Raw genomic sequence first — 26,391 nt, 5'->3', positions numbered from 1 at the left:
CCATCTCTCTCCATGCATTCTCTCCCTGCTCTCTCTCCCCACTCTCTCCAACCTCTCTCTCCCCCCTCTCTGTGCCCCCTCTCCCCTTCTCTTCCCCTCTCTCACGCCATCTCTCTGTTCCACTCTCTCCCTCCCCTCTCTCGCCTCTCTCTCTCCTGTCTCTCTACACATCTCTCGTCCAATCTCTCTCGTCACCTCTCCCTCCCACTCTCCCTGTCCCCCTCTCTCTCCCCCTCTCTCTCCCTCTCTCTCTCCCTCTCTTTTTACCCCTCTCTCTTCCCCTCTCTCTGCGCCCATTCTCTGTCCCCCTCTCGCTCCAGTCATCTCTCTCTTGTCCACTCTCTCTCTCTCGTCTCCTCTATCTCTTCCCCATTTCACTTACCCCTTTCGCCCCCCACCCCCACTTGGTCTGCTCCCGTCTCTCTCCACTCTCTCTCCGACCCCTCTCTCTCTCCCTCTCTGTCTCTCTCCCCCTCTCTGTCGTCCTTTCTCTCCCGATTACCTCTCTCTCCCCATCTCTCTCCATGCCCTCTCTCCCTGCTCTCTCCCCCACTCTCTCCCACCTCTCTCTCCCCTCTCTCTGTGCCCCCTCCCCCCCTCTCTCGTCCTCTCTCTCCTCTTTCTCTGTTCCTTTCTCTCCCTTCCCTCTCTCTTGCCTCTCACTCTCTCCTCTCTCTGCACGTCTGTCATCCAATCTCTCTCGTCCCCTCTCCCTCCCCCTCACTGACCCCTCTCTCTCCCTCTCTCTCTCGTTATCTCTCTCTCTCCCTCTCTTTCTCCCCCTCTCTCTTCCCCTCTCTCTGCCCCCTTTCTCTATCCCCCTCTCGCTCCAGTCACCTCTCTCTCGTCCCTGCTCTCTCTCGTCTCCTCTCTCTCTCTTCCCCCTGTCACTCCCCTCTTTTGCAGTCCTCTTGGTCTGCTCGCGACTCTCTCCACTCTCTCTCTCCCCCTCTCGCTCCCCTCCTTTCTCTCCCCCTCCCTCCCTCCCAACTCTTTCTCTTCCCTTCTACCCCCACCTCGCTCTCCCCATCTCTCCCCTATCTCTCCCCCTCAGTCTCCCGCCTCTCTGTTCCCCTCTCTCTATTCCTCACTCTGCCCGCTCTGTGTAGCCCCTCCTCTCGCCGTCTGTCAGTACACATCTCTCTCTCCTCTCTCTCTCTGCTCTCTCTCCCCCCGCTCTCTCCCCCTCTCTCTCCCTCTCTCCCCCTCTCTTTCTCCCCCTCTTTATCTTCCCCTCTCTCCCCACATTCTCTGTCCCCTCTCTCTCCAAACCCTTTCTCCTGTCACCTCCCTCTCGTCCCCTTGCCCTCCCCTCTCCCCCCTCGCTCCCCTCTCTTTTTTCCCCTCTCTGTCTCCCCCTCTCTGTCCAATCTCTCGTCCCCTCTGTCCAACCCTCTCACTTCACCCTCTCTCTCTCCAACCTCTGTCGGGTCCTCTCTCTCTCGTACCCTCCCTCATCCCCTCTCTCTCCCCTCTCTCTCCCCCTCTCTATCCCCCTCTCCATACCCCTCTCTCTCCCCTACCTCCTCTCTCCCCATCTCTCTACACGCCCTCTCTCCCACCTGTCTCTCTCCCCCACTCTCCCCCACCTCTCTCTCTGCCCCCCCTCTCTTTCTCGTCTTCTCTCTGTTCCCCTCTCTCTGTCCCCGTCTCTCTTTCCCCCTCTGTCTCGCCCCACTATCTCGTCCCCTCAGTCTCCCCTCTCCCTCCCCCTCTCTCTCTCCACCTCTCTTGCCACTCTCTCTCTCGTCCCATTTCTCCCGTCCCCTCCTCCTCCCCCCTCGTCTTTCTCTCCCTCTCTCTGTCTCCCCCCTCTCTCCCGCCTCTGTCTCTCCTCCCTCTCCACACGTTTCTCGTCCAATCTCTCTCGTCTCCTCTCCTACCCCCTTTCTCTGTCCCCCTCTCTCTCTTCCCTCCATCTCTCTCCCCCTCTCTCTACCCCACTTTTTCTCCCCCCCTCCCCCTCTCCCCCTCTCTCCCTCACTATTTTCCCCTCTCTCTGCCCCCTTTCCCTGTCCCCCTCTCTCTCCAACCACTCTTTTCCGTCACCTCTCTCTCGTCCCCTCTCTCTCGTCTCCTCTCCCTCTCCCCTCTCTCGCCCCCCTTGCTCTGCTCCCCTCGCTCTCCACCCTCCCTCTCCTTTCACTCTCTCCGCCTCTCTCTCCCCTCCTCTCTCTCTCCCTCTCTCCCCTATCTTTCTCCCCCAGGTCTCTCTCGCCACTCTCTCTCCACCTCCCTCCCACCTCTCTCACCCCCTCTCTGTCCACGTCTTTCTCCCCCCCTCTCTCCCAGCTCTCTCTTCCCCCTCCCCATCTCTCTCCCCCTCTCTCTCCGCCCGCTCTGTCCTCCTGTCTCTACCCTTCTCTCTCCCCCTGTCTCGTCCAATCTCTCTCGTCACCTCACTCTCGCCCTCTCTCTGTTCTGCTTCTCCCTCCCCCTCTCTCTGCTCTCTCTCTCTCCCCCTCTTTCTCTCCCCTCTCTCCCCCTCTCTCTACCCTCTCTCGCCCCTGTCTTTCTCCTCCTCTCTCTCCCTCTCTCTCCCCCTCTCTTTCTCCTCCTCTATCTCTCCCCCTCTCTATCTTGCAAATCTCTTTGCCCCCTTCCTCTGTCCTCCTCTCTCTCCACCCTCTCTCTCCCGTCACCTCTCTCACGTACCCCTCAATCGTCCCCTTTCTCTCCCCCTCGCTCATTCTCTCCTCTCCCCCTCTCACTCCCCTCCTCTCTATCCTGTCTCTCCGCCTATCTCTCCACCCATCTCGCTCTCCACACACTTTCTCTGCACCCTCTCACTCTCCACTCTGTCTCGGCCCCTCTCTCTCGTCGCCATTCTCCCTTTCTCTCTCCATCCCCTCTCGCTCCCTCCCCTCTCTCTCTCTCCCTTCTCTTGCCCTCCCCCCACTCTCGCCCTCCCCACTCTCCCGCAAACCCCTTTCTATCCCTCCCGTCTCTCTCCCTCCCCTCTCTCTCCCTCCCCTCTCTCATCCTCCCCTCTCACCCACCTCCGTTCTCTCCACTCTCCTCTCCCTCCCCCTCCCCCTCCCCTATGTCGTCCTCCCCCCTCTCGCACTCCCCTATCTCGTCCAGCCCTCTTGCGCCCTCCCCTACCTCGCCATTCCCACTCTCACCCTCCCCTCTCTCGCCCTCCCCTCTCTCCCTCTCCTATCTCTCTCGCTCTCCACTCACTCGCGCTCCCATCTCTCATCCTCTCCCTCTCTCTCCCTCCCTCTCTCTCGCTCTCCCCTCTCTCTCCCTTACGCTCTCTCTCCTCCTCCAACTCTCTCTCCTCCCCTCTCTCGCCTCCCCTCTCTCTCCCCTACCCCGTCTCGCCCTCCCCCTCTCTCTCGCCGTTCCCCACTCTCATCCAACCCCCTCTCTCGCCCTCCCACTCTCTTGCCCTCCACTCTGTATCCACCTCCCCTGTCTCGCCCTTCCCTCCCTCTCGCACTCCCCTCTCTCTCGCCTCCCTCTCTCTCGCCATACCCTCTCTCGCCCTCCCATCTCTCTCCCTCCCATCTCTCTCGCCCTCCCTCTCTCTCGGCCTCTCCTCTCTTGCCCTACCCTCGCCTGCCTTCCTATCTCTCTCTGTCCCATTCTCTCCCCCTCCCCCTAGTCCTCCCCTCTCTCTCGCGCTCCCCTCTCTCTCAACCTCCCCTCTCTCGCGGCCTCCTCTATCTCCCCCGCTCTCGCCCTCCCCCAATAGTCGTCCCCTCTCTCTCACCCTCCCCTCTCTCTCGCCTTCCTCTCTCTCCCCCTCCTCTAGCCCTCCGCTCTCTCGCCCTCCCATATCTCTCTTCCTCCCCTCGCCCTCACCTCTCACTGGCCTTCCCCTCTCTCTGGCCCTCTGATCTCTCTCGCCTTCCCTTCTCTCTCCCTCATCTCTCTTTCACCCTCCCCTTTCTCGCCCTCCACTGTCTCACCCTCCCCTCTCTCTCGCCCTCCCCTCTCTCTCACCATCTCCCTCTCCCGAGTGCGCGCTCCCCACTTCTCTTTTTCTTGCGCTTTTTCTCCCACCCTCCCTCCCGTTCTGTCACTCTCCCTCTTTTTCTGTCTCTCCCTCTCTTGCTCCCTCTCGCTCGCTCTCGCTCTCACCCTCTCTATCCCACCTTCCTTTCGACTCCACTCTCACACACTACTCTCTCTCTTGTGCCCTTCCTCTCTCTCTCTCTCGATCTCGCTCCCTCTGCTCTCTCGCTCACCAACCTCTCTCTCTCAATGCTCTGTCTCTTCCCACCTCTATCTCTCTCTCTCTAAGTCCCATCCCTCTCTCTCTAACCATCTCGCTTTCTCTTGACCCCATCTCTCATCCGCTGTCTCTCTCTCTCGCCTCCTCGCTCACTTGCCCCCTCATTCTCTCTCTCTGCCCTCTCTCCTTTTCTCTCTGTCTCTCCTCCCGATCTCTCTTGCCCCTTTCTTTCTCTCCTCGCCCCTCCCTATCTGTCTCTTTCTCCCTCTTGCCCCCTCCCTAGTCCCTCTCTCAGTCTCCCTCTTTCTCTCGCCCACTCCACTCTCTCACACCTCTCTCTCATTATCTCCACCCATATCTCTCTCTCGCTCCCCCTTCTCCCTTTCCCTGCTCCTTCACTCTCTCTCCACTTTCTCTCACTCTCGACCACCCTCCCTCAGTTTCTCTCTCTGCCCACCTCCCTCTGTTTCTCTTTGACTGAATCTCTCTCCCTCCTGTCCCTCTATCCTTCCCGCTCTGACACACTCTGTCTCCCTGGTCCTTCCCTCTCCCTCTGACCCAGAGTTTGGGGGGATTTGGGGGTGAGGCTGCATATGGGGGGTCGGGGTGAGATGTGGGAGGAAGAGAAATTGGGGTCGAGTTGTAATTGCGGGAGGGAGACAGAGACGACGATGAGAGAGAAAGTGGGATGGGAAGACGAAATAGTGGAGGCAGGTGGGGAAACCTGGTTTGGCGGTGTGTGGGAGAGCGAGGGGGATAGATTTGAGGAGAAAGAGTGGCGGAGAGGAAATGGGGAGGCCAGGTTGGAGTGGGGGGACAGAGGGAGTTAAACCCAGCACCTGAGCTCAGGGCCCGGTCCCCTTCCATTCCCTGAGGCCCAGGACCTGGGCCTGGGCCTGTCTCTCTCCAGTTCAGCATCTCCAACACAAAGACACACAACAACATCGGTCAAACTGCTGTTCGGCACGCTATAATAAACATTTTTATTGGTTACAAATGGAAGTGATGGATACACTCAGTGGGATGGTGGCTTTTCTCACTGGCCCCTGAGTTCTGAGAAACATTGAAATGTTTCCCTGTAACACACCTGTTGGATAAGGAGGGAAAAACCAGCGCTACCCTCAGTCTGTTACCATAGCTACAGGCTGCTCCATCGCAGAAACACTGAACTGAAGTGAGAAAATCCAGAATGCATTGGTTAATGAGGGAATTTGATTGATGGATGTATTTAGGTAAAGGGATATTTCAGCACATTCATCAACTGCTGCCTGAACTTAGTCTGGGTCACGGCATAAATTGCGGTGTTTGTGCAGCAACTGATGAGCTGCAGCATGAAGCCCAATTCCTGCACAAAGTCATGGAGAAACACAGACTGATACCCAATATACAACATCCGGTACCATATAGAATACAGCATTAACATTGACCATAACAGGATGAAATTGGCCGAGATCACAAACAGTAAAATGATGGATTTTTTTCGGTTTCTCATTTCTGTGTCAGACTGAGCGTCCCCATTATTGTGAGCGCGGAGTCTCCTGCGGGCTCTGCTGGTCACTAAAATGTGTCTGACGGTGAGAACATTGAGCAGCAGAATCAGGAGAAATGGGACACACGGTGTTAGAATGTTGTGGAGGAACTCGATTGTGACCCAGACACTGGAGGATAGAACAGCGTCTGTTACATCACAAAACCAAGGCTCGTTCATCAGCCGATACCGAGCCGTGAGCATAAAATACCAGAACAAGTTCTTTAAACAGCTCAGCACAGTCACTGCTCCCAGAGCCACAGCCGCCGTTTTCTCACTGCAATATTTGTTTTTCAGCTTCTGACAACAAATGGCCACACACCGATCAAAGGTGAAAGTGACGGTGAACCAGACAGAGCAGTCAGTGGCTGAATAAAGCAGGACGGCGTGAATATTACACAAGGGGACGGAGTCCTTCAGGAAGTAAAACTGTTCATCATAAACAATGGGAATGTGTCTCAGTATCAGGTCGAGGATAATGACCAGGAGATCCGCCGCTGCCATGGCGCCCAGGTAACGTCTGACACATGGAGACAATCCACAATCTTTATAAAGCAGGACGTAGATGGTCACTACGTTAACTGTGAAAAAGGTAAACAAATACATTATCCATCAGCCTGGAGGCAAAGGGACACGTTTGTTCGGGGACCCAGTGAGATTTTCAAATATGTTCTTGTGTTCAGGGATTTATTAAAAGAATTGGAGCTGAAATAACAAATGTGAAGATCTGACTTACTGAAAAAGTGTGACATAAACCACAAGAAACCCTCCCTCTTCAAACACACAGATATACATCCATAAGGACGGATGGTTTCAGAACATTCCCATACACTCGAACACTCGAGAACAGACACAGGTCACGGCTTCCCAGTTTACAATACGGAGAGTGGAAACTTTGCTGTCCTGAAGGATTGTCTCCCAGTTTCCTGAAGACAAACGAAGTTTGGAAATTCCTGTATTTCGGTGTAAATTGTGGTCGATCCTGTGTCATGAAGAAATGTAAACGCCGTGAAAACGTATTCACCCCTTTAACTGCCTCAGGGGCATTCGGAACAGAGTCTCCTTCTCCCTGGAACGGTATTTCTTCCCTCGGGATCTTATCGTTTGTTCAACTCACTGACGTCCGACCGTTCACAAACAATGTCAGGGACAGGACGTTCCAGGGAATGTCAGTTATAGAATGTTGGGGACAGAACGTTCCGGGGAATGGCAGTGAAAGAATGTCAGGGACAGGACGTTCCGGGGAATGTCAGTTATAGAATGTTGGGGACAGAACGTTCCGCGAAACACCTTTCCCACAAATCCACTTCACCAACGTGAAGATGGAGATGTGGGAAAGAAGATGGAGAAAACGTCGGTTCAGGTGTAACACTTCTGCAAAAGTCCTGAAGGAGGGCTAAACCAGAAACGTGAACTTCTACACCTCCAGATGCTGCCTGGATTGCTGTGTTCCTCCAGCAAGCATTCAGCAGGGAAAGCAGAGCAGACAACACCCGTGCACTGATTTATGAAGTCGGACTAGACATCTGTCCAGACCGGGATCTGTGCACATCACAGCAGTGCATTGATCTATAAAACAGGACTAGATATCTATCCATCACCGGGAGCTCTGCAGACCACAGCAGTGCATTAATCTACAAATCCAGACTCGATGTCTGTCCAGCACGTGGAGATGCGCAGACCGCAGCAGGTCATTGATCAATAAACCCGGACTAGATATCCACCCAGCACAGGGATCTATGCAGAAAACAGCAGTGTACTGATCTATAAACCCGGACTGGATATCTTTCCAGCACCGCAAGGTGCACAGATCACAGCAGTGTATTGATATACAAACCTGGACGTGATATCTGTCCAGCACGGGGAGCTTTGCAGACCATAGTAGTGCATTGATCTATAAACCCAGACTACATATATCTGTCCAGCGCAGGAAGATGTGCAGACCGCAGCTGTGCATTGATCTATAAACACGGATGAGATATTTTTCCAGCACCGGGAACTGTGCAGATCACAGCAGTTCATTGATCTATAAACCGGAAGAGATATCTTTCCAGCATCGAGAGCTGTGCAGATCACAGCAGTGAATTGATCTATAAAACCAGATTAGATATCTGTCCAGCACGGGGAGCTATACAGAACACAGCAGTGCATTGATCTATATTCCCGGACTAGATACCTGTCCAGCACTGGAGATATGCAGACCACAGCATTGCATTGATGTACAAACCAGGACTAGATATCTGTCAAGCACCGGGAGCTAGTCAGACAACAGCAGTGAATTGATACGTAAACACGGACTAGATATCCGCCCAGCCGGGGAGCTATGCAGAAGACTGGAGTGCATTGATCTATAAACCGGAATTACATATCTGTCCAACAACAGGAGCTATGCAGACCACAGCAGGGCACTGATCAATAAACCCGGACTAGATATCTGTCCAGCACGGGGAGATGTGCTGACCACAGCAGTGCATTGATGTACTAACCCGGACTAGATATCTGTCCAGCACAGGGAGAGGTGCAGACCATAGCAGAGCATTGATCTATAAACACGGATGAGATACTTGTCCAGCACGGGGAGCAATTCAGAACACAGCAGAGCATTGATCTATAAACCCGGACTAGATATCTGTCAAGCACCGGGAACTGTGCAGATCACAGAAGTTCAATGATCTATCAAGCCGGAGTAGATATCTATCCAACATGCGGAGCTATGCAGAACACAGAAGTGCATTGATATATAAACCAGGACGAGATATTTGTCGAGCACCGTGAGCTATGCAGAATACGGCAGTACATTGATCCATAAACCCGGGTTTGATATCTGTCCAGCAGCAGGAGCTATGAAGACAGCAGCAGGGCATTGATCTATAATCCTGGACGAGATATCTGTCCAGAACCGGGAGCGATGCAGAACACAGCAGTGCATGATCTATAATCCCGGACGAGATATCTGTCCAACACGGGGAACGACGCAGGAGACAGCAGTGCATTGATCGATGAACCCGAAATGAGATATTTGTCCAGCAGAGGGAGCTATGCAGAATACAGCAGTTCATTGATCTATAAACGCGGACTAGATATCTGTCCAGCACCAGAAACTGTGCAGATCACAGCAGTTCATTTATTTATAAACCCAGACTTGATATGTGGCCAGCACAGGGAGCTATGCAGACCAGAGCAGTGCATTCATCAATTTCCCAAACTAGATATCTGTCCAGCACGGGGAGCTATGCAGAATAGAGCAGTGCATTGATCTCTAAACCCGGATTAGATATATGTCCAGCACCAGGAGCAGTGAATTGATCGAAAAACACAGACTAGATATCTGTCCAGAACTGGAGGGCTATTCAGACCAAAGCAGTGCACTGATGTATAAACGCAGACTAGATATCTGTCCAGCATGGGCAGCTATGCAGAATACAGCAGTGCATTGATCTACAAACATGGTTTAGACATCTCCCCAGCACCGGGAGCTATGCAGACCACAGCAGTGCATGATCTATAAACCCGGATTAAGTATCTGTCCAGCACCGGGAGCTGTGCAGTGCACAGCAGTGCACTGATCAAGAGACACAGACTAGACATCTGTCCGGCAATGTGAACTGTGCTGACCACAGCAGGGCATTGATGTATAAACCTGGATTCTATATCTGTCCAGCACGTGGAGCTATGCAGACAACAGCAGTGCATTGATCTATAAACCCGGATTATATATCTGTCCAGCACCCCGAGCTATTCCAACCACAGAAGTGCATTGATCTATAAACCCATCTATCAGTCAGGCACCAGGGACAGTGCAGACCACAGCAGTGCATTGATGTGTTAAACAAGATTCGATATCTGTCCAGCACGGGGTGCTACGCAGAACACAGCAGTGAATTGATCTAAAAACCCAAATTAGATATCTGTTCAGCAGGGGGTGCTACGCAGAACCCAGCAGTGAATTGATCTAAAAACCCGAATTAGATATCTTTTCAGCACCGGGAGCTGTGCAGATCACAGCAGTGCACTGATCTATAAATACGGAATAGATATCTGTTCTGTATAGGAGCTGTGCAGACCACAGCAGTTCATTGATCTACAAACCCGGATTAGATAACTGTCCAGCACCGGGAGCTCTGCCGACCACAGCAGTCTATTGATCTATAAACCCGATCGAGATATCTGGCCAGCAGGTAGCACTGTCCAGACCACAGCAGTTCGTTGATCCATAAACCCAGATTAGATATTTGTCCAGCACGGGGAATTGTGCAGACCACAGCAGTACATTGAAGTATAAACACGAATAAGATGTCTGTCCAGCAAGTGTTGCTGTGGAGATCACAGCAGTTCATTGATCTATAAACATGGACTAGATATCTGTCCAGCAACGGGAGCTGTGAGGACCGCAGCAGTGCATTGACCAAAAACCCGGATGAGATATCTGATCAGCACGGGTAAGAATGCAGAACACAGCTGTGCATCGATCTGTAAACCTGGACGGGTTACCTATCCAGCACCGGGAGCTATGCAGACCACAGCAGTGCACTCATCGATAATTCCGGACGAGATATCAGTCCCACACTGGGTACTGTACAGAACGCAGCAGTGCATTCATGCAAACCCAGATTGGATATCTCTCCAGCAGGTAACGCTGTCCAGACCACAGCAGTGCGTTGATCCATAAACCCAGATTAGATATTTGTCCAGCACGGGGATTTGTGCAGACCACAGCAGTACATTGAAGTATAAACACAAATAAGATATCTGTCCAGCAAGTGGTGCTTTGGAGATCACAGCAGTTCATTGATCTGTAAACATGGACGAGATATCTGTCCAGCAACGGGTATAATGCCGACCACAGTAATGCATTGACCTATAAACCCAGACGAGATATCTGTCCAGCACCGGGAGATGTGCAGATTACAGCAGTGCATTGATCTATAAACCCACGCTAGATATCTGTCCAGGACGGGGAGCTGTGCAAACGGCAGCAGTGCATTAATATATGAACTCGGATTAGATATCAGTCCAGCACCGGGAGCTATGCAGAACACAGCAGTGCATTGATCTATAAACCCGGACTAGATATGCATCAAGCACGGGAAGCTGTGCAGACCAAAGCAGTGCATGGCTCAATAAACCCGGGTTAGATATCTGTCCAGCACCGGGAGCTATGCAGAACACAGGGGTGTATTGATCTATAAATCCGGAATAGAAAGCTATCCTGCACCAGGAGCTGTGCAGATCACAGCAGTGCATTGATCTATACACCGACACTCAATATCTGTCCAGCACCGGGAGCTGTGCAAACGGCAGCAGTGCATTGTTCTATAAACTCGGATTAGATATCAGTCCAGCACTGGGAGCTCTGCAGAACACAGCAGGGCATTGATTTATCATGCTTAACTTGATATCTGGCCAACACGCGGAGCTATGCATGCCACAGCAGTGCATTGATCTATAAATCCGGACGAGATATCGGTCTAGCATGGAGAGCTGTGCAGACCGCAGCAGTGCATTGATGTATAAACCATGATTAGATACCTGCCTAGCAGTGCGAGCTATGGAGACCAAAGCAGAGCATTGATCTATTAACCCAGACTAGATATCCGTCCAGCACGGGGAGCTGTGCAGACCACAGCAGAGCATTGATCTATTAACCCAGACTAGATATCCGTCCAGCACGGGGAGCTGTGCAGACCACAGCAGTGCATTGACATAAAAACCCGCTTTAGATATGTGTCGAGCACAGGGAGCTTTGCAGGACATCGCAGTTCATTGATCTCCAAATCCGGACTAGATGTCTGCCCAGCACGGGGAACTATGCTTAACAAACCAAGGGATTGATCTGTTAAACCAGACTAGATATCTGTCCAGCACTGGGGACTATTCAGACCACAGCAGTGCTATGATCAATTAACCAGTAATAGAAATCGATCCAGCACCGGAAGTAGTGCAGATTGTAGCAGAGCATTAATCTATTAATCCACACTAGATATCTGTCCAGCAAAAGTTGCTGTGAGGACCGCAGCAGTGCATTGACTAAAAACCCGGATTAGATATCTTATCAGCACGGGTAAGATTGCAGAACACAGCAGTGCATCGATCTGTAAACCCGGACGAGTTACCTATCCAGCACCGGGAGCTATGCAGACCACAGCAGTGCACTCATCTATAAATCCGGACGAGATAAAAAGTCCCACACCGGGAACTGTACAGAACGCAGCAGTGCATTGATGTATAAACCCAGATTGGATATCTGTCCAGCACCGGGAGCTATGCAGACCACAGCAGCGCATTGAACTATAAACCCGGGTTAGACAGCTGGTCAGCAGCGGGAACTATGCAGACCACAGCAGGGCATTGATTTATAAACTCGGAATAGATATCTGATTTGTATGGGCAGCTATGCAGACCACAGCAATGCATTGATCTCATAACACAGACGAGATATTTGTCCAGCACGTGGAGCTGAGCAGAACACAGCAGTGCTTTAATCTATTAACCCGCATTAGATATCTGTCCAGCAACCGGGAGCTTTGCAGATCACAGAAAGGAATTGATCAATAAACCCGGACTAATTATCTGTCCAGCATGGGGAGCTATGCAGAACACAGCAGTGCATTCATCTATAAACCGGGATTAGATATGTGTCCTGCAGTGCAGTGATCTCTCAACCCGGAGTAGATTTCTATACAGCACCAAGAGCAATGCAGATCACAGCAGTGCATTGATATATAAACCCTGACTAGATATCTGTCCAGCACGGGGAGCCGTGCGGACCACAGCAGGGCATTGATCCATAAACCCGGATTAGATACCTGCCCAGCACGGGGAGCTAAGCAGAACACAGTAGTTAATTGATCCATAAACCCGGAATAGATATCTGTCCAGGGGAAAGTGAGGACTGCAGATGTTGGAGATCAGATTTGAACATGAGTTGCTGGAAAAGCGCAGCAGGTCAGGCAGCATCCAAGGAGAAGGAGAATCGACGTTTCAGGCATGAATCCTTCTTCAGCAATGAGTACAAGGTGTCTAAAAACCCGCACCAACCAAACCGCCACTCCCGGCACCTTCCCCTGCAACTGCAAGAAATGCAAAACTTGCGCCCAAACCTCCCCCCTTACTTCCCTCCAAGGCCCCAAGGGATCCTTCCATATCCACCACAAATTCACCTGCACCTCCACACACATCATTTACTGCATCCGCTGCACCCGATGTGGCCTCCTCTATGTTGGGGAGACAGGCCGCCTACTTGCGGAATGTTTCAGAGAACACCTCTGGTACACCCAGACCAACCAACCCAACCATTCCGTGGCTCAACACTTCAACTCCCCCTCCCACTCCACCAAGGACATGCAGGTCCTTTGATTCCTCCATCGCCAGACCATAGCAACACGACGGTTGGAGTAAGAGCACCTCATCTTCAACCAAGGAACCCTCCAACCACAAGGGATGAACTCAGATTTCTCCAGTTTCCTCATTTCCCCTCCCACCACCTTGTCTCAGTCTCAACCCTCGAACTCAGCACCACCTTCCTCATCTGCAGTCTTCTTCCTGACCTCTCCGCCCCCACCCCCATTCCGGCTTATCACCCTCACCTTACCCTCCTTCCACCTATCACATTTCCAACGCCCCTCCCCCAAGACCCTCCTCCCTACCTTTTACCTTAGCCTGCTGGACACACTTTACTCATTGCTGTGGAAGGACTCATGCCCGAAAAGTCGATTCGCCTGCTCCTTGGATGACCTGCTGCGCTAGATATCTGTCCAGCACAGAGAGCTATGCAGAACACAGCAGTGCATTTATCTATGAACCCGGACTAGATATCTGTCCAGCACCGGGAGCTATGCAGATAACAGCAGTGCATTGATCTATAAACCCAGACTAGATATCTGTCCAGCACGGGGAACTTTGCAGACGACAGCAGTGCATTGATCTATAAAACCGGATTAGATATCTGTCCAGCACGGGGAGCTGTGCAGACCACAGCAGTGCATTGATCTATAAAACCGGATTAGATATCTGTCCAGCACGGGAAGCTATGCAGACCACAGCAGTGAAGTGATCTATAAACCCATATTGCATATCTGTCCAACACCGGGAGTGATGCTGAACACAGCAGTTCATTGATCAATAAACCTAGAATATTTATTTATCCAGCAGGGGGAGCTGTGCAGACCAGAGCTTTGCATTGATCGATAAACCTGGACCAGATATCTGTCCAGCAAGGTGGACTATGCAGATCACAGCAGTGATCAATGAACCAGGAATTGATATATTTCAAGCACTGGGAGCTGTGCAGACCACAGACGTGGAGTGATCTATAAACTCGTATTCGACATCTGTCCAGCATGGGGAATTATGCAGAAAACAGCAATTCATTGATCTATAAACTGGAGCGAGATATCTGTCCAGCACGCAGAATTATGCAGACCACAGTAGTCCATTGATCCAAAAACCTGGACTTGATATCTGTCCAGCTTCTGAAACTATGCAGAATACAGCAGTGCATTGATATATAATCGTAGGCTAGATATTGGTCCAGCACAGAGAGCTATTCAGAAAACAGCAGTACATTGTTCTCTAAACCCGGACTAGATATCTGTCCAGCATGGGGTGCTTTGCAGACCACAGCAGTGCATTGATCTATAAACCCGGACTAGATATCTGTCCAGCACGGGGAGCTGTGCAGACCACAGCAGTGCATTGGTCTATAAACCCAGACGAGATATCTATCCATCACCGGGGGCTGTACAGATCGCAGCAGTACATTGGTCTCTAAACCCGGAATGGATATCTGTCCAGCACGGTGAGCGACACAGTCCACAGCAGTGCATTGATCTTTAAAACCGATCTTTAAACCGGGAGCAATTACACTCCCAGCGTGTACAGCTGTGTATCCCACCCCAGTGCATTGATCTGTAAACCAGGAACAGTAACCATCCCAGCATGTAGGACAGTGTACCCCAAACCAATGCATTGATATGTAAACCAGGAACAGTTACCCTCCCTGCATGTGGGACTGTGTACACCACCCCAGTGAATTGCTCAGTAACATTGTGTTAGATCACTGTCCAGCGCGGGGAAACTTGCAGCCCATGCTGGAAGTGACAGGATGTTCAGCTCCCATCCATTTACAGCTCCATATCTCCACTGTGCCATGACAAGGGGGTGCTGTGGGTGTGAAACACATGCCAGAGAATGATGGCGCGTGAATCAGTTTAAGTGTCACCACATGGGAGGGGTTTGGGGTATAGACAGAAAGGTGGAGTTTGAGAGACAGTGTCATGGAAGGATGTATTTCCAGGTTTCAGAATGCTGAAATTAAGATAGTTCAATGGCATCCAGTAACATGAGCCAGTATTCATTAAATGTTGCCAAGAGATTGTCTGCACGAGGTTGAGTTAGTTTCCTGGTGCTGTCTTATCGAACTCACCTCATTAACTGTCGACCCCACCCCATGGTGTCCCTCTCATTCAATACAATCCAGATTCTCCCACCCATCATGGCTGGAGGTGCTCACTATCGCCCAGGTACCCCTGCATATACCGTGATCCCTGGCACTGGGTCCATCTTTAAAAGGCCAATGAGAATGCGGTTGAGCTTTCTCAGTGTGTAGCTGCACTGCACAATTTACCCCGAGCATAGCTGAGAAGGGGCAATTCTACCACACTTTGTCGACAGGGGCACGGAGGTCCTGGTGGATAGGCTCGTACAGAGGAGGGCAATTCTCTTCCCTGGGGAGGGGTCACACCACCAGACCCACCGAGCATGATCGGAGTTCACCACCCAGCTCAGTGCAGGGTCTGCGGTCTGAAGAAATGTCCAGCAACACAGGACAAGCATCAATAACCTTCCCTGCTCTGTCAGGATAAGGGTCACCGTGTTCTCTATGCTCCCCCACACTCACTGTATATCTAGCATTGCACCTACACCCGAACAAGGCTCATGCTCCACCACTCGCACTGCAGCGCCTTCCCTCTCTCTCTCTCCACTATTCTGCTCGCCACCGCTCCCCAACACACACTAAAAATACTGCATGAATACAACACTGTGGACTGACTCCCTCAGGACCCCTCACCACATCTCCCGACACGCCCACATACACCAGCACCAGCAGCAGGTCCACCCACTCCCATCCACACTCTTTCCCTCCCTCCCCTTCTCACATTCCAGGTGAAACAGCCAGGAGTAGGAGAGAAAGGGAGAAACCGGATGGCGGGGTGCCCGATATCCGTTCCCTCACCCCCCCCCCACTCCCCCTGCCATGTGGTGAGGACACTGGTATGTGCCAGAGAGGACCAGGGCAACTCGTGCAGAGATTCCGAATTATTCACGTCCCACAAACCCAGTAAGGGGCAAAGTTCACTGAATGGCAATTCTCACTATAAACCCACTGGCAGTTCCGTTTCCCCCCGGCACAACTTAGAAGCCGTGGCCCTGATGCCATCTCCCTTTTATGGCGACCTGGGCAGGAGGATTGTCTCACAGCACATCTACTCCCAGGAAGCGAGCACCGAGGCTCCCTCCTGCACCCCCTCCTGTAAACAGCCGAGATCCTGAAACTAATCTGAAATATTTATTGCTCTCCCCACTTGTCCTAACATCTTCAATAATCTGTGCTCATTCACAGCCACGGGCCTTCTGCTCCTGCACCCGCTTTATCACGGTGTGACCTGTTTTATAATGTCTTCCAATGTCCTTCCTTCCAAAGTACATCATCTCACACTGTTCTACATTGATTCCCATCTCCCATAAACCGGAACACTACACCAACAGGTCACTGACCTGTTAGAGTTCCACACTGTTCTCCAGAAACATTGTAATGCTTCCAGTTTTGGTATCATCTATAAACATTGAGTTGAAGCTGGCGGTGTTGGAATGGGGTGTACTTAGTTAAAAACCTTGTATTGTGCGATTGTTAACTTTGTACACTTTGAGATTGTCGCAGGGACACAGGCGCAAGGAACAACTGAAATCCTGCCACACTCACTCGTGTGAGCAAGTTAATACTTACACCATTGCACAGAGTGAGTCAAATAATGACATTCTGTCAGCGGAGTAACAGAATGTCTACCGCACACCAGACAGAGTGAATGAGGTTCTGATGAAGCACAGACCAAGCAGAATCCTGGTAGGCTCTCATCATCTGCATATCATCAGGGTATTTGTGTGAAATTGTGAGTCTGTGTTGGGTCGTTCCGACAGTCTATGCTGTTTAAACTGATGCAATATCACCCTCTGCTGGCATCCCCACGCCACTGCATTATCATTGGCAGGGGGTGAAAACCAAAAGGTATTCATTCAGCGGTGGGAGGAGGCAGCAGCTCACAGCACCATCCAAATTGATGAATTGACCAAAATGTCTTTTAAACTTTGTTACAATGCCCGCTCCCAACACTTCCACAGGAAGTTCATTCCACACCCAAACCACCCTCCGTGTAAAAAAGGTATTTTTCATGCCTTTTGAAAACATTTCTTCTCTCATTATAAAATATCACCGTCGTCTTGAATACCCCATCCTATTTCAAAGAGAATAGCCAATCAACTTATCTACACCTCTCATGATTTTATAAACTCTATGACCCCTCAAACTTCTTCTGTCCAGTGAAGCACGTACCAGCCTAACAAGTCGACTTTTATAACTCAACCCCTCTGTTCCTCGCAATATCCTGGTAAATCTCTTCTGAACCCTCTACACCTCAAAAATATACTCCCTATCACAGGGTAAGCAGAACTGGACACTGTATTGCAGAAGAGTACCATTATTTAAGAAAGATGATAAGGCCTAGCCTGCGGACTAGAAACTGGTGACTCTGAAGTCAGTGGTGGACAATTTGTTGGAGGGAGTCCTGAGCGACAGGATATGCATGCATTTGGAAAGGCAAAGACTGATTCAGGATAGTCAACATGGCTTTGTGCCAGGGAAATCATGTCTCTAGAACTTATTTGAGCTTTTTGAAGAAGTAAAAAAGAGGATTGATAAGGGCAGAGCAATGAACATGATCTGAATGGACTTCACGAAGGCGTTCGACAATGTTCCCCATGGGAGTGTGATTAGCAAGATTAGATCGCATGGATACAGAACTGGCACGAAGGTAAAAGACAGAGGGTGGTGGTGGAGGGTTGTTTTTCAGAATGGAGGCCTGTAACCAGTGGAGTGTCACAAGGATCGGTGCTGGGTCTGCTACGTTTTGTCATTTATATAAATGATTTGGATATGAACATGGTAGGTATTGTTAGTACGTTTGCAGACGACACCAAAATTGGATGTGGAATGAACAGCGAAGAAGGTTACCTCAGATGATGACGAGATATTGTTCAGCTGATCCAATGGGCTGAGGAGTGGCAGATGGAGTTTAATTTAGATAAATGTCAGGTGCTACATTTTGAGAAAGCAATTTGCGGCAGGACTTATGCGCTTAATACTGAAAATGTGTTGCTGGAAAAGCGCAGCAGATCAGGCAGCATCCAAGGAACGGGAGAATCGACGTTTTGGGCGTATTCCTGAAGAATGGCTTAGGACGGAAACGTCGATTCTCCTGTTCCTTGGATGCTGCCTTACCTGCTGTGCTTTTCCTGCAACACATTTTCAGCTCTGATCTCCAGCATCTGCAGTCCTCACTTTCTTCTTATACACTTAATGGTAAGATCCTAGGGCCTGTTGCTGAACAAAGAGACCTTGGAGTGCAGGTTCATAGCTCCTTCAAAGTGTAGTCGCAGGTAGATAGGATAGTGAAGAAGGCGTTTGGTATGCTTTCTTTCATTTTTCGGAGTATTGAGTACAGGAGTTGGATGGTCATGTTGCAGCTGTACAGAACGTTGGTTAGACCACTGTTGGAATATTGAGTACAATTCTGGTCTCCTTCCTATCGGAAGGATGTTGTGAAACTTGAAAGGGTTCAGAAAAGATTTACAAGGATGTTGTCAGGGGTGCAGAATTTGAGCTGTGGGGAGAGGCTGCATAATCTGGAAGTGTTTTCCTTGAGCATCGAAGTCTGAAGGGGTGAACTCATAGAGGTTTAGAAAATTATGGGGGACATGGATAGGGTAAAGAGACAAAGTCTGTTCCTTGGATTGGGAGAGCCCAGAACTAGTGGGCATTGGTTTAGGGTGAGAAGAAAACGATATAAAGGTGACGTAAGGGGCAAGGTTTTCACGCAAAGGTGGGGTACGTGTATGGAATGAGCTGCCAGAGGAAATGGTGGAGGCTGGTACAATTGCAACATTTAAAAGGCACCTAGAAGGGTATATGAATACGAAATGTTCAGAGGGATATGGGCAAAGTGCTCGTAAATGGGACAAGATTAGGTTGTGTTATCTCTTCTGCATGAACGAGTTGGATGAAAGGGTCTGTTTCCCTGCTGTACATCTCTGTGACTCGATGACTCTAAGAGCCCTCGCCAACGTTCTGTACCACCTTAACATAACGTCCCAACTTCTATTCCCAAAGCTCTCATCAATGAAGATAAGTGTGGTAAATGCCTTCATGATCACCTTCTCTTTATTTGATACAAACTTGAGAAAAACATACCTGAAAGCCCGAGTCTCTTTGTTCCACAACACTGTCAAATATATACTTTTAATTCCATATATCTTCCGCTTGTTCGTTGAACCAATATGCAATAACTTGCATTTACTAAATTTATAATTCATCTGTCACTCCTGAGTCCAGTGAGTGATATTACCACCCCTTTTCCCCTCCCCGTTCTGTTGTAGAGACCCTCCCCCTCTTAGGGAGGCCTACGATATCTGTCCTTAATTTTCACAAAGCCCCTGAGTTTTGCTTACCTTGTGTAGGCAGGAGGGAAGGTCTGGATTCATGTCCTGCCTGTCACAGTGGTGTGTCACAGTATGTCAGTCCAGGCTGATGAACAAAACCATAGGAGAATCATGTTGCAGATGTAGGGGCTATTGCTGAGTGTCGGAGGTGTCCCTACTTCTGAGCTCAATAGTTTAGATTCAAACCCTAAATAGATTAGATTACATACAGTGTGGAAACAGGCCCTTCGGCCCAACAAGTCCACACCAACCCACCGAAGCGCAATCCACCCATTCCCCAGCATTTACCCCTTTACCTAACACTATGGGCAATTTAGCATGGCCAATTCACCTAACCTGCATATCTTTGTACTGTGGGAGGAAACCAGAGCACCTGGAGGAAACCCACGCAGACACGTGGAGAACGTGCAAACTCCACACAGTCAGTCGCCTGAGGTGGGAATTGAACCCGGGTCTCTGGCGCTGTGCTAACCACTGTGCCACCGTGCCGCCCGATGCTTCATTATATGTCTGAATGCATTGATTAAATTGATTTCATAATTGTAACTTGATGGAGAAGGGAGAGGTTTTCAGTATTGAATGTCAGAACTTAGTCCCAGGATGACTGAAAGCTCGTCGTGATGACTGGAGTCACATTTGAAGTTTCGAGACGTTTATAAAAGCATGAGGGGCACGGACATGTTGAATAGTCAAAGTATTTTCCTCAGAGTAAGGGAGAGTCCAAAACTAAAGGGTACAGGTTTCGGGTGAGACAGGACAAGTTTGAAATGGAACCTAAGGAGCAATTTTTCACACAGAGGGTGGTGACTGTATGGAATGAGCTGCCAAAGGAAATGGTGGACGTTGGTGCAATTACAATTTTTAAAAGTAATCTGGATGGGGATAGCAAAATGAAGGGTTTAGAAGGTTATGGGCCAATTGTTCCAAATGAGCATAAATGAATTCAGGACATCTGATTGATACGAAGAGTTGGACCAGGTTATCTCTTTCCGTGCTGTACATCTCTATGATTCTATGATCCAATTGATCGAGATGTATTTGTAATCGTATATAGCCTTCTTCACACTCCATTCTACAGCTAATCTTGGTGTCATCCATAAACTTGCGAACAATGCCTTCTAAAATTCTCATCTACAATATTGATATAAACGACAACAAAAAGTGGATCCAGCACCCGCCCCTTTATGACATCCCTGGTCACCGGGCTCCAGTCCAAAAGATAGCATTCCTCGAATCCCCTCTGTCTCCAGCCATTAACCAGAAATACACATACATTCGGACGCAGTGTTCTGTCTTTAAAACATTTTGATAAATAAGAAGATTAAGGTTAAAATGTGAAGGCAGGAGAATTGTGTTGGGAAAGCTGTCAGCCATGATCGAACAGTAGATCAGACTTGATGGGTCAAAGGCCTGAGTTCTGCTCCAATTTTGCATGCTCTTTGATTTACACTATCGGAAATGTCTACCCAGGAGTGCAGTGAAGGCTGAGTCTGACAAATACTTCACTAAACAGAATCAATGGGAATGTGGGATCGGTTTGGGGGCAAAATAGTCCATGTCTGTTCCTACTTGATGTGCCCTTTTTTCTCAAAAGAGGAGGTGACTTGATGTGAGGTTAACATAATTTAAAGTTCAGGGACCCCATTTAAAACTCAGATAAGGATCTTCCTTTCTCCTTAGTGTTGTATTGACTGTGGTGTTCTCATCCCCAGGGAAAAGGGAAGATTGAGTCATTAAAGATATTCAAGGCTGAACTTGACTGACCATTGATAAATAGGAGAATCAATGTTACAGGAAAGGAATGTTCATCCACAAACAGACCAGCCACCATGTTTCTAAATTTAGCAGCAGGCTGGAGGAGCCGATGGCCAACAGATGCTCCAAACCATTTGGTGTTCTCTCAATTCACCCCTCGATGCTGTTGCAGAAGAAAAGTAAGTTCGCACTCTGCCACTCAGAATTGCTGCAATGTGCCAGGTGAAGCTTATTCTGCTTCTCTAAGGAGTTACACAGGAATAGAGTGAGGTATTCAGTCACAGAATCATACAGATATACAGCAGAGGAGCAGACCCTTCGATCTAACTCATCCATGCCATCCAAAATTCTGAAGACATTCTAGTCTCTTTTGCCAGTATCTGCACCATGCCCCTCAAAATCTTTCCTTTCCATACACTGATCTAGTTGCCTTTTAACTGTTGTAATTGTGTCAACCTCCACCACTTCCTTGGGAGGCTCATTCCATACACGCACCACCCTCTGGGCGAAAAGGTTTCCCCTGAGGTCCCTTTTAAGTCGTTACCCTATACGATAACACTACATACTCTAGATTTGGTCTCCCCCACCCTGGGGAAAATGCCTTGCCTATTTAACCTATCCATGCCACTCAGAATTTTTTAAACCTCTCAAGGTCACCCCTCCACGTTTATATTAAAGTGTAGTAAACGTGGCATTTTTTTCCACAGAGCACAAACAGCCAAAAATGAAATTAATGATCAAGAATATCTGTATTGGAGACGTTGTTAAAATGAGACATGTTAATCATGCCAGTAAGAAATCTCCCCTCCCCCTCAATACATGTCTGGGGGAATTTGAGTATCTGATTGAGAGAGCAGACTAGATTAATTGCTCTATCAGAAAGGTAGCATATTTGACTGTGTAGAATTTGACTCGAATGTTTGTCTATATTTTGTACTATTTTTTTAAATTCTCAGGGGTCAGGATCAATGACTGTGCGACCTCAACCTGTTGATCAGACAAATGAATGGCCCTAATGGAGTATTGCTGAGCTCACAAACACCGTGACAAGCGGCAGTACTGCGCAGGAGGAGTCCATACAACCTTTCTAGGCTGTTTTACAAAACAGGGGATCTCTAGTTAGCTAATTGGAAATATAGAGTCGAGGCAATTACTTATTTTCAGGCTGGAAAGCTGTAAGTATTGGAATTCCTCAGGAATCAGTGTGAGGTCATCAACAGTTTACAATCTAGACTAAAAATTTCATTGAAGAGGTTTAATATATCTGAGCTCACTTTCTTCATACACCAGGATAGTCATTCAATAAGATGACGAGAGGAGATAGAGCGTCTGCAATGTGATACAGACAAGGGAGTGGAGTGAGTAATACTTCAGCAAATAAGCAGTACAATGTGCGCGATGCGTTGTTTTTGTTTTGGGGAAAGATAAAACAAGAGTAAACTCGTTGAATGAAGAGAGAATACATAACTCGGTCGTACAGAGGAGTTTGCCTGTCCTGGTACATGACTCACATCAAGTCAGTCTGAAAGTGCACCAAGTGATTTGGAAGGTGAATGGAATTTTATTTTTTGCCAGGAGTATAACGTATGATTTTAAGCATGTTTTACTGCATCTTCACGTGCCATTGCAGAGACCACATCTGAAGTCATAATGTTATGAATGAGTGACAAATTAGATCTGAGAATGAGAGATGTTCTTATTGATCATTAAAGATCTTGAAGAGAGTGTAACTGGTGAAAACGTAATGGATATTTCATCTTATATGGGAGAATAGACGTGGGGAAGTAATGTAAGAATGAGATGCATTTATTTTAACACAGATATTGGGAAGATATTAAACATTGTATTATAAAATTCCATGGACAACTATAAACTTATCTTCAAATTAAGTGGGAACATGTGTTATGAAGGAAATGAACCTGTGTCTGCCAGCAGTAACGATGCACCTATATGGAGCAGGGAGTATGACACAGTACAGTTCAGAGAATGTACAAGGAGACCTCACGTGGTCTAGTTTGGGGTCTGATAAAATTCTTGTATGATTAAACACAAAGAGGAAGAAACTGCAACCTTCCTGAGAAGGAAATTTCTCTCTTTCCTTGTTTCCCATCATAATAATGTGTGAGAGCTAAAAACAAACATAGTGGTCTGTATCACTCATGGAGGATTCATGATGAGGATACATTGGAATCTCCCACTGCCTGCAGCAAAGCGAATTCAATCAAATCCTACCGGATAAATGTTGTGAAACTTGAAAGGGCTCAGAAAAGATTTTCAAGGATTTTGCCAGGGTTGGAGGATTTGAGCTATAGGGAGAGGCTGAAATGGCTGGGTTTGTTTTTCCTGGAGCGTCAGAGGCTGAGGGGTGACCTTATATAGATTTACAAAATTTTGTGGGGCATGGATAGGCAAAGTCGTTTCGCTGGGGTCGGGGAGCCTATAACTACAGGGCATAGGTTTAAGGTGAGAGTTGAAAGATATAAAAGAGATCTAAGGGGCAACGTTTTCACACAGAGGGTGGTACGTGTATGGAATGAGCTGCCACAGGAAGTGGTGCAGGCTGGTACAATTGCAACATTCAAGAGACATTTGAATGGGTATATGTATAGGAAGGGTTTGGAGGGATACGGGCCGGGTGCTAACAGGTTGGACTAGATTGGGTTGGGATATGTGGTCGGCATGGACGGCTTGAACCGAAAGGTCTGTTTCCATGCTGTACATTTCTATTACTCGATGACTCTAAATCCCATTAGATCCATTCCCAACAGCTTGTTTGAGCAGGATAACTTCAACAACTGAATAATATTTAGAACAATTTCATTTTCTTTTCCCTTTTGTCGTGAGCTCAACTAATATTTGGTAAACATTCTTTCAAGGTTGCATTCTGCAGACAGTGTGTTTTTCAGTTTGTCATCAAACATGTGCAGACGTGTTTTTGTGTATGTGTGCGTGTACGCAACAATATTTTGAGAAAGGGAAATATTTATAACCATATTTTCTATATCCAAGAATCCACCAAATCTTGAGTAACTTTGTTTCGGTCACAAACTTGTTATTTTAGGAACCTGCCCAGTCTGTGACGTCTATGACCTCCAAGCTCACCAACCAAATTACGTTTAAAATTTTCTATGACCAGTGGAGGAGTGGAACTTGAACAAGAAACCGTGGTCCGAAAAGCCAGAGAACTATAAACCAATGAGATGATGCCAGTGATGGGTTTGTTATTGGAGGATTTTCTGAGGGATATGATTTACATGTATTTGGTAAAGCAAGAACTAATTAGCGATTGTCATCATTGCTTAGTGCATGGGAAATTGTGGCTCATTAACTTGAGTTTTTTGAAGAGTTGACAATGAAGATTGATGACAACATTGTGGTAGATATTGTCTATATAGACTTCAGCTAAGCCCTCAACAAGGTTCTGCTTTGTAGACAAATTATTATGGTTAGGTCATATGGGTTCCAGTGAAGCTAACCAATTGAATACAAATTAACTTGAAGGTAGAGGACAGAGGGTGGTGGTGAGAGGTTACTTTTCAGACTAAGGGCTTGTGACCAGTGGTGTGCCACAGGATTGGTGCTGGGTCCACTCTTTTTCATCATTTAAATAAATGATTTATATGTGAACGTAGGAGCTTTAGTTAATAAGCTTGCAGATGATATCACAATAAGATGTGTGGTGTACAGTGATGTAGGTTCCCTCAGATTACACCGAAATGTTGATCAGATGGACAATGGGCCAAGGAGTGGTAGATGGAGTTCAATTTAGATAAATGTAAGATTATGCAGGTTGGTGAGACAAATCAGGGTTGGACTTATACAATTAATCATCGTGCCCTTGAGAGTGTTGCCGAACAAAGAGATTCCGAGGTGCAGTTGCATGTATCCTTGAAAGTGGATTCACAGGTAGACAAGATAATGAAGAACACGTCTGGCATACTTGTCTTCATCGGTCACAACATTCAGTTTAAGAGATGGGATGTCATGTTGCAGCTTTACAGGATATTGGTAAGGGCACTTTAGAATATCACGTATAATTTGGTTCTCTGCGCGAAAGGAAGGATATTGCTGCTCCATGGCTCAGTGGTTAATACTGCTGCCTCACAGCGCCAGGGACCCAGCTTTGATTCCAGCCTTTGGCAACTGACTGTGTGGAGCTTGGATGTTCTCCCGTATCTGCGTGGGCTTCCTCCGGGTGCTCCGGTTACTTCCAAAGACGTGTAGGTCAGGTGAATTAGTCATGCCAACTTGCCCAAAGTCAGGGAAGCATGTGGGGAATGGGTCTGATTGCGTTACTCTTCTGAGGGTCGTTATGGACTTGTTTTCTGCCAAAGGGCCTCTTTCTATACTGCAGATAATCCAATCTAATCTAAACTTTCGCGGTTGCAGAAAAGCTTTCCAAGGATGTTGCAGGTTTGGAGGGTTTGAACTATCGGGACAGGCTAAATAGACATGACCTTCTTTCCTCAGAGTGTCCGAGGCTGACTAGGAACAGGTATACTAAATCATGAGGACATGAATAGGGTGAATAATCAAGGTCTTTTTCGCAGGATAGGGGAGCCAAAAACTCGAGGATACATGTGAGGCTTGAGGTGAGAGGGAAGAAGTTTGAAAGAGACTGAGGTGAAAAGTGTTCACACAGAGGATGATACCTGTACAGTCCGACCTGTCAGAGGAAGTGATGGAGGCTGATACAATTCTACAGGCCTAAGACGTCCGAATGTTCATATTAGTAGGAAGGATTTAAAGAGATAGGGGCTAAATGTTGGTAAATGGGACGAGATCAGATTGGGATGTCTCGTCACCGGAGAGAGGTCGGATTAAAGGATCTGTTTCCGTGCTGTATGATTATTTGACTTGATAACAGGGATAAGGAAAAAAAAAAGACTTTTTGAGTGGGATTTCTCTTCTGCGCAAGTTTATTATGCTTCTCTGTTTACAGTGATTCAAATCTGAGCTAGGTAACTATATGAAAGAGAAGCGAGTCGTGGATAATGGGATACAGACAGGAAAGTGGGGCTGAGAACACAGCCTGATCAACCACAATCTTAGGGCATGGTGGGGAAGGCTGAAAATCTCTAATGACCTACTCCTGCTCCACAGTCGCATTTTCCTGGGTTCCATTCAGCCCCTCAAACCTGCTAGGCAGGAGCAG

Source organism: Chiloscyllium punctatum, chromosome 13, assembly GCF_047496795.1.
Source record: "Chiloscyllium punctatum isolate Juve2018m chromosome 13, sChiPun1.3, whole genome shotgun sequence".
In the NCBI taxonomy this organism is placed as follows: Eukaryota; Metazoa; Chordata; class Chondrichthyes; order Orectolobiformes; family Hemiscylliidae; genus Chiloscyllium; species Chiloscyllium punctatum.
This window is presented reverse-complemented; position numbering follows the sequence as displayed.